Source organism: Myxocyprinus asiaticus, chromosome 41 (assembly GCF_019703515.2).
Source record: "Myxocyprinus asiaticus isolate MX2 ecotype Aquarium Trade chromosome 41, UBuf_Myxa_2, whole genome shotgun sequence".
Taxonomy (NCBI): domain Eukaryota; kingdom Metazoa; phylum Chordata; class Actinopteri; order Cypriniformes; family Catostomidae; genus Myxocyprinus; species Myxocyprinus asiaticus.
Window position 1 is genome coordinate 38,449,232 of NC_059384.1, and position 17,730 is coordinate 38,466,961.

Below are 17,730 nucleotides of genomic sequence, written 5' to 3' on the forward strand. Positions count from 1 at the left end.
AAAGGTATTGTACGCAATGTTGCCATTATCGTATGGCTTTATGCTATGTTGTTCATCTTTCGGCAAAGATATCTCAAATAACTCTTCCCTCGTCCGAGGGTTTTCATAATCAAATGTTGTTTTCTTTCAACGAAGGGATTGCACGCAACATCGCCATTATCGTATGGCTTTATGCTATGTTGTTCACCTTTCGGCAAAGATATCTCAAACAACTCTTCCCTCGTCGGAGGGTTTTCATAATCAAATGTTGTTAATCTTTCAACAAAGATACTGCACAGCAACGCTGGCCCAACGTAGGGCCTCATACCACGTTGTTCATGTTTGGAAAAGATAAAAAAAAGATAAAAAGTAACACAGACAAGGACAAAATCAAACTCAAACTCAAGGAGAAAAAAAAATGCACGGCTTTTCCTATTGCAAAGGTAATGCACAACCATGTCAGAGATATCGCACAACATATCAAATCTAGGTGTTCACATCTCTCCTTTCTTTTTCCCTCTTCTCCAGAATGAATGCCTAACACAAGACCTGGTTTGTACCTGACTGGATCTTCTCTTTTGGGGTAGTATTCTACTTTCTCTCTCTTTTGGGGTAGGCTCCTCACCCCTGCCTCCTATCTCCGGCAGGATATGACGGTTCCGAGAACAACTTCTTCGGACCGCCAGACGGGGCTTACGCCAAAGAGATACATTACATTTAATTTTATATTCATCAAATAAATGTAATCTTAAATTTCACTCAAGTCTGCGAGACTTCCTGATAGAAATGTAAGTGCAGCGTAGTTCTAACAGGAAGACTAGCAGCTGTACATCATCGCACCATTAGCTAGGTAACTCCTAGCCAATCACATGTAAGCCAATGCTTTATAAGTTTGCTCACAATCTATCACGTTGCTGTTTCAGTGTGCTAACATGGCAACCTCCACCACCACAAGTTGAGTCCCGTCCTGCATGGGGGTAGGCTCCTCGCCCCTGCCTCCTATCTCCGGCAGGATATGACGGTTCTGAGTACAACTTCTTAGGACCACCAGACGGGGCTTATGCCAAAGAGAGACATTACATTTCATTTTATATTCATCAAATAAATGTCATCTTAAATTTCACTCAAGTCTGCGAGTCTTCCTGATAGAAATGACTTGCTGTGAAAGGAACATGGATAACAAGGAAATCTCAAAGGCTGGGCAAGGATACACCTGTGCGGGGGGGCACAGCATTGGCCACTCTCAAAGCCAGTCACACACTGGCGGAATTAAAGTGGCGGACACCATAGCCACCAGAGATAAAAACAATGAGCTGCTGTGGCAGCTTCTGTCGAACAACAGCATTACGTACGATGGAAGAGCTTTATCTGATGAGAGGAAATTTTTTCGGGCTAAGCAGTGAGTCATCGCAGTCCGCCATCATGGGTGTGTGGGCGGGGCCAAATGCCAAAAGGACTATTGCCAGGGAAAGGTGAGAAGCGGCTTATATATTCTACAATTAGTTGATTAGATGGGCAGTTTCCTCCCGAACCTTTGTTTATTAACTTATATATATTTATATATATATTTATACCACAGGTCTGTTGAATGCTTGATTCTGATTGGATGATAGACATTCTAAGGTGTACAATTATTTTCCAATAAACCCACGGCTGTGAAGTAGTTCCAAGTCTTGACCGCATAACGGTTCCATATCACTTTGCCAAATTATTTCAGTTAATTCAAAGAGCTGTGCAGGCTACCACAACAAAATAACCAAATAAAACAAAGACATTGGTTAAGTACATCGGATAAGAATGAAAAACAATGTTTACAATATCCTACATTTATTTAAATTTCGGTTGAAAAGCTCCCTCATCTCCCCTGCACTTACACTCACACACATACATACACATGTGCATGCACACACACACACACACACACACACACACGAGACTCGTTTCACGACCAACAAATAGAGCCGCACCCCCTTGACTTCATCAATACAACAGTTTCTATTATCCGAAATGAATTTTATGTTTCAATGTATTTCACCCTAATCAGCCTCACATAGCTATAATGGAAAGCACCGCACTACCCCTCCCCCTCTCTTTCGCTCGCTCACTTGCACACACACAGACACACACACATGCACAAATGCACTAACTTGTTACTCCATTAAAGCAGTGCAAACCTTGCTATCCTCCGTTGCTAGTTCTAAAGTGACGGTTTCAAACTAGCAACGATGTCTTGAGATGTATCAGAGCAAGACGCTGAATCCATGGCGGAAGAAAGTAGTTCCACACACAAGAGCGTTTTAGGGACGAAAACCATCATGGTTACTGGTGTAACCTCCGTTCCCTGATGGAGGGAACGAGACGTTGGTGTCGATGTAGTGACACTAGGGGTCACTCTTGGGAGCCTGAGACACCTCTGGTCTTTGATAAAAGGCCAATGAAAATTGGCGAGTGGTATTTGCATGCCACTCCCCTGGACATACGGGTATAAAAGGAGCTGGTATGCAACCACTCATTCAGGTTTTATGCTGAGGAGCCGATATAAGGTCCGGCCATTTCAGCGGGTAGTTCAGCGTTGTGGTAGGAGGGACACAATGTCTCGTTCCCTCCATCAGGGAATGGAGGTTACACCAGTAACCATGACATTCCCTATCTGTCACTCACTCGACGTTGGTGTCGATGTAGTGACACTAGGGGTCCCTATTCAAAACGCCACAAGGCTGAACTGTGTTACGTGAACTGGCGGTGTGTGGTGGGCAGACTTGCTGTGTGCCTCATAGCCAGCACACCAGGTTGACACGTAACCTCTCCCGACACAGTTATGAGTGTCGAACGGCCCTTTTTGGGGACAAGTCGACTACCCAAAGATAGAGACAGGGTTAACCCAGTCGTGGCCTCTTTTCCCCTTCTCTTTTTGCCACCAGGTCTAGTCGGGGGGTGTCCCTCCCAAGGGGAAGACACCGCGGAGCCCACACCTCGCCCAAAGAGAGGGGGGATATTTAAGTGGATAAATACATCACATGGTCTTTCCAACCATGTGGAGAGCCTTCAAGGTAGATCCTGCCCAATGGGGGAGGAGTTACTACAAACATGGAGACTGGGGCAGAAGGGCTCTGCCCAAGGAAGATGCAGTTTGCCAGCATGGGGTTAGCCTTACAGGGAACCGCCACATGCGGAGCACCTACCCCAGAACAGGGCTCTTAGCGCGTGTACTGGGCCGGCAGTGAGTCTCTCTGCAAACTCGACTGCCACAGGGCTTGGAGGAAGTCAACCAGGGAACAAAGCTTGTGAACACTACTGGGAATTAATGGCGCATGTCTTCAGCTCCAAGGGAGGTGGAAGGCGCTATGTGCAAGTGATACACCCGGCCAGCTATCCTGGGCTTATTTGCTTGTGTTGCTTGCCACTACCTGGGACGAAACCGGTTCCACCCAGAGGTTGTAGAACCTTGCACAGGTGTTGGGTGTTGCCCAGCCCGCTGCTCTGCAAATGTCTGTTAGAGAGGCACCCCTGGCCAGGGCCCAGGGAGCCGTTACACCCCTGGTAGAATGGGCTTGTAGCCCTACCGGGGGCAGCATATCCTAGGCGACATATGCCATAGTTATAGTGTATAGTCTTCCTTTCCGCTGTGCACCAAAGCAGACAAAGAGCTGCTCAGAGATTCTAAAGCTCTGCATGCAATCCAAATAGATGCGTAAAGCGCGCACCAGACACAGTGACGACAGGGCTGGGTCTGCCTCCTCCTGGGGCAGCGCTTGCAGGTTCACCACCTAGTCCCTAAAGGGGTGGTGGGAACCTTTGGCACATAGGCCGGTCAGGGTTTCAGGATCACGTGAGAGTAACCTGGACTGAACTCCAGGCACGTTTCGCTGACAGAGAATGCTTGCAGGTCACCTGCCCTCTTGATGGAAGTGAGCACAGTCAGGAGGGCAGTCTTCAAGGAGAGTGCCTTAAGCTCGGCTGACTGCAAAGGCTCAAAGGGGGCTCTCTGTAGACCCTGAAGAACTACAGAGGTCCGATGAGGGAACGAAGTGTGGTCTGGAGGGATTCAGCCTCCTGGCTCCCCTTAGGAACCTGATGATCAGGTCGTGCTTCCCTAAGGACTTACCATCGACTGCGTCATGGTGTGCTGCTATGGCAGCAACGTACACCTTCAAGGTGGAAGGGGACAGCCTCCCTGCCAACCTCTCTTGCAGGAAGGAAAGCACTGATCCGACTGCGCATCTCTGGGGGTCTTCTCAGCGGGAAGAACACCACTTAGCGAACAGACGCCACTTAAAGGCATACAGGCGCCTCATAGAGGGGGCCCTAGCCTGAGTGATCGTGTCTACCGCAGGTGGGAGACAGCTTAGGTCTTCCACGTCCCGTCCAGGGGCCAGACATGGAGATTCCAGAGGTCTGGGTGCGGGTGCCAGATGGGCCAGTAGGGTGCTACCAGGACAACCTGCTCCTTGTACTCCCTGACCTTGCACAGGGTCTGCCCATTGCAAATAGCGCCCCAGCCTGTTTTGGAGGCATCTGTCATGACCAAGACGCACCTGGGGACCAGTTCTAGAGGAACACCTGCCCGTAGGAATGAGAGGTCGGTCCAAGGGCTGAAAAGATGGTGACAGACTGACGTAATGGCCACGCGGTGTGTCCTGTGGCGTCATGGCCGTCTCGGGACTCAAGTCTGGAGCCAGTGCTGAAGCGGCCTCATATGCATCAACCGCCGAGGATGCCATATGCCCCAGGAGCCTCTGAAAAGTTTCAGTGGAACCGCTGTTCCCTGTTTGAATGCCTTCAAACAGGCCAGCACCAACTGGGCACGCTCGTTCGTATGTCGCACCGTCAAAGAGATTGAGTCCAACTCCAAACCGAGAAAAGAGATACTCTGAACCGGGAGGAGCTTGCTCTTTTCCCAGTTGACCCGAAGCCCTAGTCGGCTGAGGTGTGAGAGCATCAGGTCCCTGTGTGTGCACAACACGTCTCGAGAGTGAGCTAGGATTAGCCAATCATCGAGATAGTTGAGAACACGAATGCCCACCTCCCTTAACGGGGCAAGGGCAGCCTCTGCGACCTTCGTAAAGACGCGAGGAGACAGGGACAGGCCGAAAGGGAGGACTTTTTACTAATACTCCTGACCCTCGAACGCGAACCGCAGGAAGGGTCTGTGTTGAGGAAGGATTAAGGCGTGGAAGTACACATCCTTCAGGTCTACCACTGCGAACCAATCTTGATGCCGGATGCTCGCCACAATGCGTTTTTGCGTCAGCATCTTGAACGGGAGTCTGTGTAAAGCCTAGTTCAGAACTCACAGGTCCAAGATTGGCCTCAACCCACCGCATTTTTTCAGTACAATGAAGTAGGGGCTGAAAAACCCCTTCTTCATCTCAGCTGGAGGGACAGGTTCTGTCGTGCCCTTCCGTAGGAGGGTAGCGATCTCCGCGCAAGGTAGCAGCGTTTTTGTTTTTCACCAAGGTGAAGTGGACACCGCTGAACCTGGGCAGATGCCCGGTGAAGTGAATCGCGCAGCCGAGTTGGACGGTCCGGACCAGCCCTTGCGACAGATTGGAAAACGCAAGCCTTGCATCCAAGTTCCGTGCAAGGTGGACCAAAGGGACAACGTCATCGGATGTACCGGCAGGTGGGGCCTCGCAGCAGGGCGGAGCTCGAGGTGCCACACCACTTCGTGTCCATGCTGAGTCTAAGGACATCGAAGCACTTACCTGGCTCCTTGTGACCACCCCGGAACAGCCTGGGACGGGGGAGGAAGAGGCCTGTCCTCGTGACCCGTGGAGACTGTCACATCGGGGGCGGATTTGTGCCGCCGCTGGAGCGCCAAACCTGCCAAATAGAGTGGTGGACGGTGGTCATGATGACGGCCGTTCACACCGGATACGTGACCCAGGGAACAAGGAAACCACTCTTGCTGAGCTCTTGAGTACAGCAGCCGCTTGAGCATGCAGCGCAATTGAATGCAAAAGGTAACAAAAAGATGGAGATCTGCTTACCAGCTCCAGAGCAGCGGATTTCGTTTTCCCTGGGTTGCCCGTCTCAAGGGCGCTTTGAAGCCTTTCATGGTTTCTTGGCAGCCGCGAGACGGGTGGCGTCTGCTTCCTGCGGTGGGCTCCACACCGAGGCCGGGCCGAAGGGGCGGGCTGCGGCGGAGCCGGTGCAGTCACCGTAGAGGGACGCCCTTGGCGATGAGTAGATGGGGTGCGGGATCTTGAGCCGTGCCGGGGAAGGATATGCCGGCTAGCATCCATCTACTGCTCTATCATCGAAAACTGCTGGGTAAAGTCCTCGACGGTGTCGCCGAATAGGCCCGCCTGGGAAATGGGGGCAGCAAGGAATCGTGTCCTGTCAGCCTCTCGACCAGGTTGAGCCAAAGGTGGCGATCCTGGATCACTAGTGTGGCCATCGTCCACCCAAGAGACCGCGCCGTGACCTCCGTCACTCGGAGAGCGAGGTCGGAGAGCGAGGTCGGTCACCGAGCGCAGTTCCTGCATCAATCCCGGGGCGGAACTACCCTCGTGCAGTTCCACCATCGAGGGTAGTGAGGGCGTGGAAGCTGAAAAGATCGGGACCGGGCAGTAAAAAGTTCCTCCCGCGACCTTGTCAGCTCTTCGTTCACTTCCAGGAAGAAAGGAACGGGGGCAGGGCGTGGCTTTGAGCGGCGCTGCAAGCCCAGGAACCAATCACTGAGCCACGAGGGTTCAGGGAAGGGCAGTGAGTTCCACTCTAGCCAACGCTCGCGGCTGCCCAGGAAAGCATGTCATCATCTCGGCATCAGCCTGTGATTGGGCAATCGACCCCGAAGGGAGGAGCCCAGCTGAGGCTTCCGACTGGACGAGCCCGCTCTCCGATGCTGCGCTCGAGAGCTCATCACTTTTGCGGGCTCCGAATAAGAGGTCGAACTCACCGTGAGACGAGCCGGCGGACTCACCCGGAAGCCCGATCAGGGCAGATGAGCGTGCTGGGGAATGGGAGGTCCGCGGGGGGATACTCGGCGGAGGCGGTCCCATTGGGGTCCCCAAATCGCCCCCAGTGCTAGCCGCGCTGGCCTCATACCCGTGGGTAAAAGGCCATGGACATATTCTCTCAATGAGAACATGACCATCCACGAACGCTGTCTCCACGTGAGCAGTGCCCAGACACGAAAGACAGTGATCGTGACCGTCAGAAGGCGAGAGATAACGAGCGCAACCAGGAATAACACACAATCGTAAAAAATTGTCTTTAAAAAGACGTTCCGTGTGTGCGCTCATTTAGAGAAATATACACTCTTTTAGAGGGGAAAAAATGCTCTTTCAGAAAATATACTCTCTAGTTTTTCTGCCGAAGCACCCGGGGCGTTCTCTGCAGTGCACCAGTGCAGAGGAGGGAGAAGCCGCTGAAATGCGGCGTCAGATCCAGCAGAGGTGAATGAACAGTAGTATTCAGCTCAGTGAGCATGACCATTCGGTTCCGAAGAGAAAATCTGAATGAGTGGTTGCATACCAGCTCCTTTTATACCCATATGTCCGGGGGAGTGGCATACAAATACCACTCGCCAGTGTTCACTGGCCTTTTATCAAAGACCAGAGGTGTCTCGGGCTCCCAAGAGTGACCTCTAGAGTCACTACATCGACACTAACGTCGAGTGAGTGACAGATAGGAAACATAAAATGTCTTGAGATAAAACCCTGAACAATGTATTAAGGTGTGGTAACCATGGTATAAGCGGAATAATTGTCTCCGGACCATTAAATTATTGAAAAATAATGCACATCCGAGGTGCATTACCACCTCAGGTGTGCATTATTTTTCAATAATTCAATGGTCCATTGTCAATTATTCCTTATATATATATATATATATATATATATATATATATATATATACACACAATTGTGCTCAAAAGTTTGCATACCCTTGGAGAATTGGTAATATATGTACCATTTTTAAAGAGGTCTTAAAGAGTGAGCAGGCAAAACACATTTCTTTTATTTCTTATGGGATTCATATTCAACTGTAGGCTATAACAGAATGGCACAATCATAAAACAAAACATGGTAACAATGAAAAACAATGAAAAAAAATGAAATGACCCCTTTTCAAAAGTCTTCATACCCTTAGTTGATAATACTGTGTATTGCACCCTTTAGCATCAATGACAGCGTGCAGTCTTTTGTAATAGTTGTCTAAGAGGCCCCAAATTCTTGCAGGTGGTATAACTGCCCATTCGTCTTGGCAAAATGCCTCCAGGTCATGCAAAGTCTTTGGTCGTCTTGCATGAACCGCATGTTTGAGATCTCCCCAGAGTGGCTCAATGATATTAAGGTCAGGAGACTGTGATGGCCACTCCAGAACCTTCACCTTTTTCTGCTGTACCCACTGGAGGGTCAACTTTGCCTTGTGCTTAGGGTCATTGTCGTGCTGGAAAGTCCAAAAGCGTCCCATGCGCAGCTTTCATGCAGAAGAATGCAAATTGTCTGCCAGTATTTTCTGATAACATGCTGCATTCATCTTGCCATCAATTTTCACAAGATTCCCCGTGCCTTTAGAGCTCACACACCCCAAAACATTAGTGAGCCACCACCATGCTTCACAGTGGGGATGGTATTCTTTTCACTATAGGCCTTGTTGACCCCTCTCCAAACATAGCGCTTATGGTTGTGACCATAAAGCTCTATTTTGGTCTCGTCACTCCAAATTACAGTGTGCCAGATGCTGTGAGGTGTGTCAAGGTGTTGTTGGGCATATTGTAACTGGGAGTTTTTGTGGCACTGGCGCAGTAAAGGCTTCTTTCTGGCAACTCGACCATGCAGCTCATTTTTGTTCAAGTATCATCGTATTGTGCTCCTTGAAACAACCACACCGTCTTTTTCCAGGGCAGCCTGTATTTCTCCTGAGGTTCCCTGTGCACTTTTCTTTGTATCCTGAACAATTCTTCTGGCAGTTGTGGCTGAAATTTTTCTTGGTCTACCTGACCTTGGCTTGGTATCAAGAGATCCCCGAATTTTCCACTTCTTAATAAGTGATTGAACAGTACTGACTGGCATTTTCAAGGCTTTAGATATCTTTATATCTCCTTTTCCATCTTTATAAAGTTCCATCACATTGTTCCGCAGGTCTTTTGACAGTTCTTTTCTGCTCCCCATGGCCCAGTATCTAGCCTGCTCAGTGCATCCACATGAGAGCTAACAAACTCATTGACTATTTATACACAGACACTAATTGCAATTTAAAAAGCCACAGGTGTGGGAAATTAACCTTTAATTTCCATTTAAACCTGTGTGTGTCACCTTGTGTGCCTGTAACAAGGCCAAACATTCAAGGGTATGATCAAACTTTTGATCAGGGCCATTTGGGTGATTTCTGTTATCATTATGATTTAAAAAGGAGCTAAACAACTATGTGATAATAAATGGCTTCATATAATCACTATCCTTAAATATTTTCAAAATCAATGCCAAAATTTCACAATTTCTGCCAGGGTATGCAAACTTTTGAGCACAACTGTATTTACACTGGCAGTTTCAGAAGGAAATTGGTACTTTAATTGGAAGTGGCATTCGACTAATCACAAATAATAGTCAGAACATTACTAATGTAAAAAACAGCACCATCACTATTTGAAAATCAAATCTAGACAGGCCCCATTTCCAACAGCCATCATTCCAACACCTTATCCTTGAGTAATCATGTTTAATTGCTAATTTGGTACTATAAAATCACTTGCCATTATATCAAACACAGCTGAAAGCTATTTGGTTCATTAAATGAAATTTAACATTGTCTTTGTGTTTGTTTTTGAGTTGCCACAATATGCAAAAGACTGGCATGTCTTAAGGTCAATATTAGGTCAAAAATGGCAAAAAAGAAATAGCTTTCTCTAGAAACTCATCAGTCAATCATTGTTTTGAGAAATGAAGGCTATACAATGCTTGAAATTGCCAAAGGTGAACACTACAGTCTTCAAAGACAAAGGACAACTGGCCCTAACAAAGACAGAAAGCGATTTGGAAGGCCCAGATACAACTAAACAAGAGGATAAGTACATCAGAGTCTCTAGTTTGAGAAATAGACACCACACATGTCCTCAACTGACAGCTTCATTGAATTCTACACGCTCATCACCATTTTCATGTACAACAGTAAAGAGAAGACTCAGGGATGCAGGCCTTATGGGAAGAATTGCAAAGAAAAAGCCACTTTTGAAACAGAAAAACAAAAAGAAAAGGTTAGAGTGGGCAAAGAAACACAGACATTGGACAACAGATCATTGGAAAAGAATGTTACGGATCTTAACCCCATTGAGCTTTTGGGGGATCAGCTAGACTGTAAGGTGCATGAGAAGTGCCTGACAAGACAGCCACATCTATGGCAAATGCAACAGGAAGCGTGGGGTGAAATGTCACCTGAGTATCTGGACAAATTGACAGCAAGAATGCCAAGGATCTGCAAAGCTGTCATTGCTGCACATGGAGGATTTTTTGATGAGAACACTTTGAAGTAGTTTAAGAAGTTCTGAATTTTTTTTTTTTTTTCAAATTGTAATAGTAATTTTTCACGTTATTAATGTCCTGACTATACATTGTGATCAGTTGAATGCCGCTTTGGTGAATAAAAGTACCAATTTCTTTCCATAAGAGCAAAATCAGTACATTATTCCAAACTTTTGGCCACCAGTGTATATATAATATATATACACTCACTAAGCACTTTATTAGGAACACTATACTAATACTGGGTAGGGCCTCCCTTTGCTCTCAAAACAGCCTAAATTCTTTGTGGCATGGAATCCACAAGATGTCGAAAACATTCATTTGAGATTCTGTTCCATGTTGACATGACTGCATCATGCAAATTTTGCAGATTTGACAGCTGAACATTTTATGCTGCAAATCTCCCATTCTACCACATTCCAAAGGTGTTCAATTGGATTCAGATCTGGTGACTGGGAAGGCCACTAAAGAACAGTGAACTCATTGTCATGTTCATGAAAACAGTTTTAGATAACTTGTGCTTTGTGACATTGTGCACTATCATGCTGGAAATAGGCATTAAATTAGAATATGGGTAAATTGTGGCCATAAAGGAAGGCACATGGTCAGCAACAATACTGATATAGTCTGTGGCATTCAAGAGATGACTGATTGGAATTAACAGCCCCAAAGTGTGCCAAGAAAATATTTCTATCAAAAAGACTCGGAACAGAATAGCATAAAGGGAATAACAATTTATTGATGAACATAAAATAATAAAGTTAAGTCTCTTTGGCATAAGCCCCCCATCTGATGGTCTGGGAAAATTTTGGTTAACCGACAAATCCTGCCGGGGAAGACGGCAGGGGCAAGGAGCCTACCCCCGTCAGACGAAGACTTGCTGGTGGTGGTGGGGAGGAGGCGGCTGCCACATTGACACCTGAAGGCAGCAGAGTGGTTGGCTGCTGGCAGACCTTTAAAGCAAGAGGTGAACAGTGATTGGTGAACCAATGATGTGTACCGCGCGAGTCTCCCTGACAGAACTACCACTTACGCTGCCATTTCTGTCAGAAAGACTCGGAACAGCATAGCATGAAGGGAATAACAATTTATTGATGAACATAAAAAAGTCTCTTTGGTGTAAGCCCCAGTTTGATGGTCCGGAAAAATTTTGGTTAACCATCAAATCCTGCCGGTGAAGACGGCAGGGGCGAGAAGCCTATCCCAAAAATAATTTTAATACTAGGACCCCCAAAATAGAGGGCAAAATAAATTAAGGAATACCGACCGGGTATTCATGTTGGCAGGAAACTATCTGCAAAACATATAATATTATTATTATTTTATTTTTTCATATATGCCATGCTGGAGGGATGGGGGTTGGGATGGGGTTGGGGGAGCATCGTATGTAATACCCTTGACAAGAGTAAACAAAGCTTAAGATGTATATGAGCCCTGAATTGGGCAAACATGGTTGTGCAATACCCTTGAAAAGAGTAACCAATGGCAAGACGCAGTTTGCCGACAGGGAAATGATTTTGCAGAAAATATCACATGGGATCACCTTCAGGGAACCAGCACATGTGGAGCACCTACCCCAGTACAGGGGCTCATTAGCCCACGTACTGGGCTGGTCAGTGAGTTTCACCGCAAACTCAACTGCCAGAGGGCTAAGGAGGAAATTCATCTAGGGATCACAGTCTGTGAACACGACTTGGAGTAAAGAGTGCACGTCTTCAACTCAATGGAGGGGAAAGGCGCTATGCGCAAGCAGTACACCCGGCCAGCTGTCACAGAACGTACCTGCTTGTGCCTGCCAATAAACGGGATGAGACCAGCTCAACCTGGATATTATAGAACCTCACAAAGGTGTTGGGTGTTGCCCAGCCTGCTGCTCTGTAGATGTCTGCCAAAGAGGCGCCACTGGCCAGGGCCCAGGAGGCCGCCACACTCCTGGTAGAGTGGGCTCATAACCCTGCAGGGGGTGGCACGTCCTGAGCCTGATATGCCATTGCAATGGCGTCAATGACCCAGTGGGTAATCCTTTGTTTGGAGACAGGGCTTCCTTTCCGCTGTCCACCAAAGCAGACAAAGAGCTGCTCGGAGCTTCTAAGGCTCTGCGTGTGATCCAAATAGATGCGTAAAGCTTGCACCGGACACAGCAACGCCAAGGCTGGGTCTGCCTCCTCCTAGGGCAGTGCTTGCAGGTTCACCACCTGATCCCTAAAAGGGGTCGTGGGAACCTTGGGCACATAACCTGGTCGGGGTCTCAGGATCACGTGAGATTAACCCGGACTGAACTCCAGACACGATTCACTGACAGAGAATGCTTGCAGGTCCCCTACCCTTTTGATGGAAGTGAGCGCAGTCAGGAGGGCAGTCTTCAAAGAGAGTTCCTTAAGCTCAGCTGACTCCAAGAGCTCAAAGGGAGCTCCCCATAGACCCCAAAGGACTACAGCCTCCTAGGGGATTCAACCTCCTAGCGCCTCTCAGGAACCTGCTCAGAACTGCACCCAAGAATTTCACACACCATTGCACTTGTGTATATGACCATCTACTGCATCATGATGAGCCGAAATAGCAGCACCATACACCTTCAAGGTGGAGGGGGACAGCCGCCCCCCCAGCCTCTCCTGAAGGAAGGAAAGCACCGATCCAACTGCACATCTCTGGGGGTCTTCGCGTCGGGAAAAACAACTCTTAGTGAACAGATGCCACTTAAAGGCATACAGGTGCCTTGTAGAGGGAGCCCTATCCTGAGTGATCATGTCTACCACCATGGGTGGTAGGCCACTTAGGTCTTCCGCGTCCCGTCCAGGGGCCAGATGTGGAGATTCCAGAGGTCTGGTCGTGGGTGCCAGATGGTGCCCCGTCCCTGAGAAAGAAGGTCCTTCCTCAGGGGAATTCGTCAGGGGGGGCTGTCACGAGGAGCGTGAGATCAGAGAACCACGTCTGAGTGGGCCAGTAGGTTGCTACTAGGATGACCTGCTCCTCATCCTCCCTGACCTTGCGCAGGGTCTGTGCAAGTAGGCTTACTAGGGGAAACGCATATTTTCATAGTCAAGGGGGCCAGCTGTGTGCCAGCACATCTATACCGAGGGGTGCCTCGGTCAGGGCGTTACAAAGCTGGTAGTGGGAGGATTCCAGGGAAGCAAACAGGTCAACCTGTGCTCGACCGAATCGACTCCAAATCAGCTGGACCACCTGAGGGTGGAGTCTCCATTCTCTCCTGAGGGTAACCTGACGTGACAGTGTGTCTGCTGCGGTGTTGAGGTCGCACAGGATGTGAGTGGCTAGTAGCGTCTTGAGGCGCTGCTGACTCCAGAAGAGGAGATGGCGGGCAAGTTGTGACATGCAACAGGAGCGTAGACCGCCTTGACAGTTGATGTATGCTACCATCGCTGTGTTGTCCATCCAGACCAACACATGCTTGCCCTGGATCAATGGCCGGAACATCCGCAGGGTGAGCAGTACTGCCAACAACTCTAGGCAGTTGATGTGCCAACGCAGCCGTGGGCCAGTCCAAGAGCCGACGGCATCCAGCATCCCAGCCCATGTTGGAGGTGTCTTTTGTAACCACAATGCACCTGGAGACCTGCTCTAGGGGAACCCCTGCCCGTAGAAATGCAAGGTCGGTCCAAGGGCTGAAGAGGCAGTGACAGATCGGCGTGATGGTCACGCGATGTGTCCCATGGCGCCATGCCCATCTCGGGACTCGAGTCTGAAACCAGTGCTGAAGCGGTCTCATATGCATCAACCCAAGCGGTGTGGCCACCGCTGAGGATGCCATATGCCTCAGGAGCCTCTGAAAAAGTTTCAGTGGAACCAATGTCCTTCTTCTGAATGCCTTCAGGCAGTTCAGCACCAACTGCGTGCTCTCTGGGCTGTAGAACTGGGCAATAGAACCCTTTCTTCATCTCGACTGGAGGGACAGACTCTATCGTGCCCTTGCGCAGAAGGGTAGCGATTTCCACACGCAAGGTAGCGGTGTTCTCGCCCTTCACCGAGGTGAAGCGGACGCTGCTGAACCTGGGCGGGCGCCTGGCAAAATGAATCGCATAGCCGAGTCGGACGGTCCGGGTCAGCCATCGTGATGAGTTGGAAAGCGTGAGCCATGCGCCCAAACTCCGGGCGAGGGGGACCAGGGGAATGATCACGTCGGATGTACCGGCGGGTGGGGCCTTGCGGCGGGGTGGAGCTCGAGGTGCCATGTCAAGGGGACTCGAGCCCCGTGGCCATGCTGAGTCCAGGGACATCGTAGCACTTACCTGGCTCCTGCCGCCCACCATAAGATTGGCCGAGGAGGGGGGAGGAGGAATCTCGTCCCCATAATCCACTGGAACCAATCCCGTGTGTACGTGTTTGTGCCACAGCTGGGCGCACAGGGGCAGGGGGGCCACTGCTGGAGCACCATACCTGCCAAAATGGGACGGTGGTCCTGACGATGGCCGTGCGCACCGGATATGTGACCCAGGAGACGAGGGAACCATTCTTTTGTCAGGCTTTTGGGTGCCGCAGCCTCCTGGGCATGCGGCAACAAAAGATTCTCCTCCCGGCCCTCCACTGTCAGTTTTGAGGTGCGTCTTTGGAGGGAATTGAATTCAGTGCACTTAATACAACCGCTCGGCTCCGAAGAGAAAATCTGAATGAGTGGTTGCATACCAGCTCCTTTTATACCCGTATGTCTGGGGGAGTGGCATGCAAATTCCACTCGCCAATTCTCATTGGCCTTTTTTCAAAAAAGCAGAGGTGTTTGGGGCTCCTAAGAGTGACCCCTACATCGACACAATGTCGAGTGAGTGACAGATAGGGAACAAATATTTAATGAGCAGAGCCAGCTGCTAGGTGTCAGAGGCACACAACAATTAGTGGTGCTTCCTTATCTGGAGAACGCGGAAGCAGATGTGTGAAATAAGAAACACATTGTGATTAATGTGTGATAGGAGCGACCAACAAAACAATGCATTATCTTAACTGAATGCAGTAACAGACCTCGTAAGATATGTACTTGTGCATCGTGACATGCATGAATAATAGATATTGATTCCCCGATAGTGGTACACTCAAGTATGCAACACAGTGACTGTGAACCTTAACTGAGTTACCCGCCATGGCACGGCCGTCACGCTGTGAAACGCGTGATTGCCAACCATGAACGATGAGAGCCGAATGCAATGAAATATTGCCGCTTGAATGTGATATTGATGCAGATGATGGTTGTGATGAACAGACAACATTGGCAGCAGAAACCTAAGACCCTTAAACCATCCTCTAAATACAAATTGATGAATACTGTATGATAGAGAACTTAGTGTATTTGTGATGGGGATCAGCTGCTGCCTTGATGCAATGCTTTTGATGGCCTTCCAGTACCGGGTCGTGCATTTCAGTTGCGGCATCGTCGAGGAGGGAAGGTGGCTTCCCAAGATGTTATGTGAGCTGGTTCACCTGTGGTTTGGAGAGATCGGGGTTGACAGAGATGTCTTGATAACATATCTTTTATTATTCCAAGAAGGCCGCGATCCCACTGAGACTCCAGAATTGCAGACACACGCTGCTGCGAGGAGCTGCTGATCCTGGATAAAAGGTAAAGAGCAGTGACTAAATCCATATTAGCTCACCGGGGAGCGAAGCTGGCTCGACGTTGGACATAGTAAGTTGTAGAAAGAATTGCCACATTGACACCTGAAGGCAGCAGAGCAGGCTGCTGACAGACCTTTAAAGCAAGAGGTGAACAGTGATTGGTTAAAGAAAATTATGAATGAACCAATGATGTGTACCACGCGAGTCTCCCTGATAAAACTACCACTTACGTTTCCATTTCCAACACCATTAAGTCACCACCACCAGCCTGGACTGTTGACATGCCATGCTGTTGGCACCAAATACTGACACTACCATCTTTGTGCTTCAGCAGTCGAGATTCATCAGGACCAGGCTACATTTTGTCCAGTTTTGGTGAGCCTGTGCCCACTGCAATTTCAGCTTTCTGTTCTTGGCTGACAGAAGTGGAACCTCACGTGATCTTCTGCTGTTGTATATTTACATTAAATCATTTAGCAGATTTTATCTAAAGTGACTTAAAAATGATTGTGGCCCATTAACCTCAAGGTTCGATGTGTTGTGCATTCTGAGATGCTATTCTGATCACCAAGATTGTACAGTGTTTATCTGAGTTACTGTAGCCTTTCTGTCAGCTCGAACCAGTCTGGCCATTCTCCATTGACCTCTCTCACCTCTGAGATCACATTTTTCCCCATTCTGACGGATGATGTGAACATTTTCTGAAGGTCCTGACCCGTATCTGCATGATTTTATGCATTGCACTGCTGCCATACGATTGGCTGATTATATAATAGCATGAAAAAGGTGTACAGGTGTTCCTAATAAAGTGCTCAGTGAGTGTATATATATATATATATATATATATATATATATATATATATATATATATATATATATATATATATATATATACACTGTATATACAACATTGCCATAAATTAAAACGATAAGCCGTTTTTTTAATGAATACACTTAAATACACAATAAAGGGACTTAGGCCCTATCTAACAATATATCAGCAAGTGAAACACCTTCTTGATGGATAATGTAGTATTAAGTAATTTGAGGTCTTTGTATGGTGGATTTTAATTATCCCCGAATCTCAAGAATGCAATGTCACTTACGAGCAAAACACACAGTAAATAAATGTTTTGGTTTATAATTCTTTCAGATTTGCATTGATGTAGTCTGAGGAATATAGGAACTGTTTTCTGTACAAGTAACACGAGTAAAGAGCACTGTTGCATGAATCTACCTCAGTCCACTGTAATTACATGCACATAGGAACTGAATGCGTTCATCAGAAAAAAATAAATAGATGAATTGCTATTAAATGTTTTAATCAGTTTTGGCCTATATGTATGATAATCAAGTGTGCAAATGACAAATGTTGAGTTTACATTAAATCCGACCTGGCTGTTCACAGTGAAGGCACATATCATAAAATCAGATACATATCTGATTTATTTCCAGATATGAAAGTGGCCCAGTTTGGATTTGGAAGTGTCAGATTCAATGTAAATTTTGCAGTTCACACCATCATTCAAAAAACTATTTTTGTCATATGTGAGGGAAAAAATTAAAATCTGGGCCACATTCAGCTGCGGTGTGAATGGATGTATGAAGTTTATAGGTGTCTTAGCAGAGTATCCATAGGTGGATTTCAGAACATTCTCTATAGACATGTTCCACTAACGTTTGACAAACACAAAGTGTCACAATACTTTTTGTCTTCATT

At 47.8% G+C, this 17,730-nt stretch overlaps 1 protein-coding gene and 1 long non-coding RNA gene across 5 annotated transcripts in view; one reads left to right on the forward strand and one right to left on the reverse strand.

The window, feature by feature from the left end:
- Positions 1-17,730, reverse strand: part of cdh19 (cadherin 19, type 2) — a 248,357-nt gene that overhangs the window by 141,568 nt on the left and 89,059 nt on the right. The window lies entirely within an intron of this gene.
- LOC127432194 (uncharacterized) overlaps positions 1-17,730 on the forward strand; it is a 494,148-nt gene that overhangs the window by 93,566 nt on the left and 382,852 nt on the right. The gene's annotated exons all lie outside the window — the stretch shown is intronic.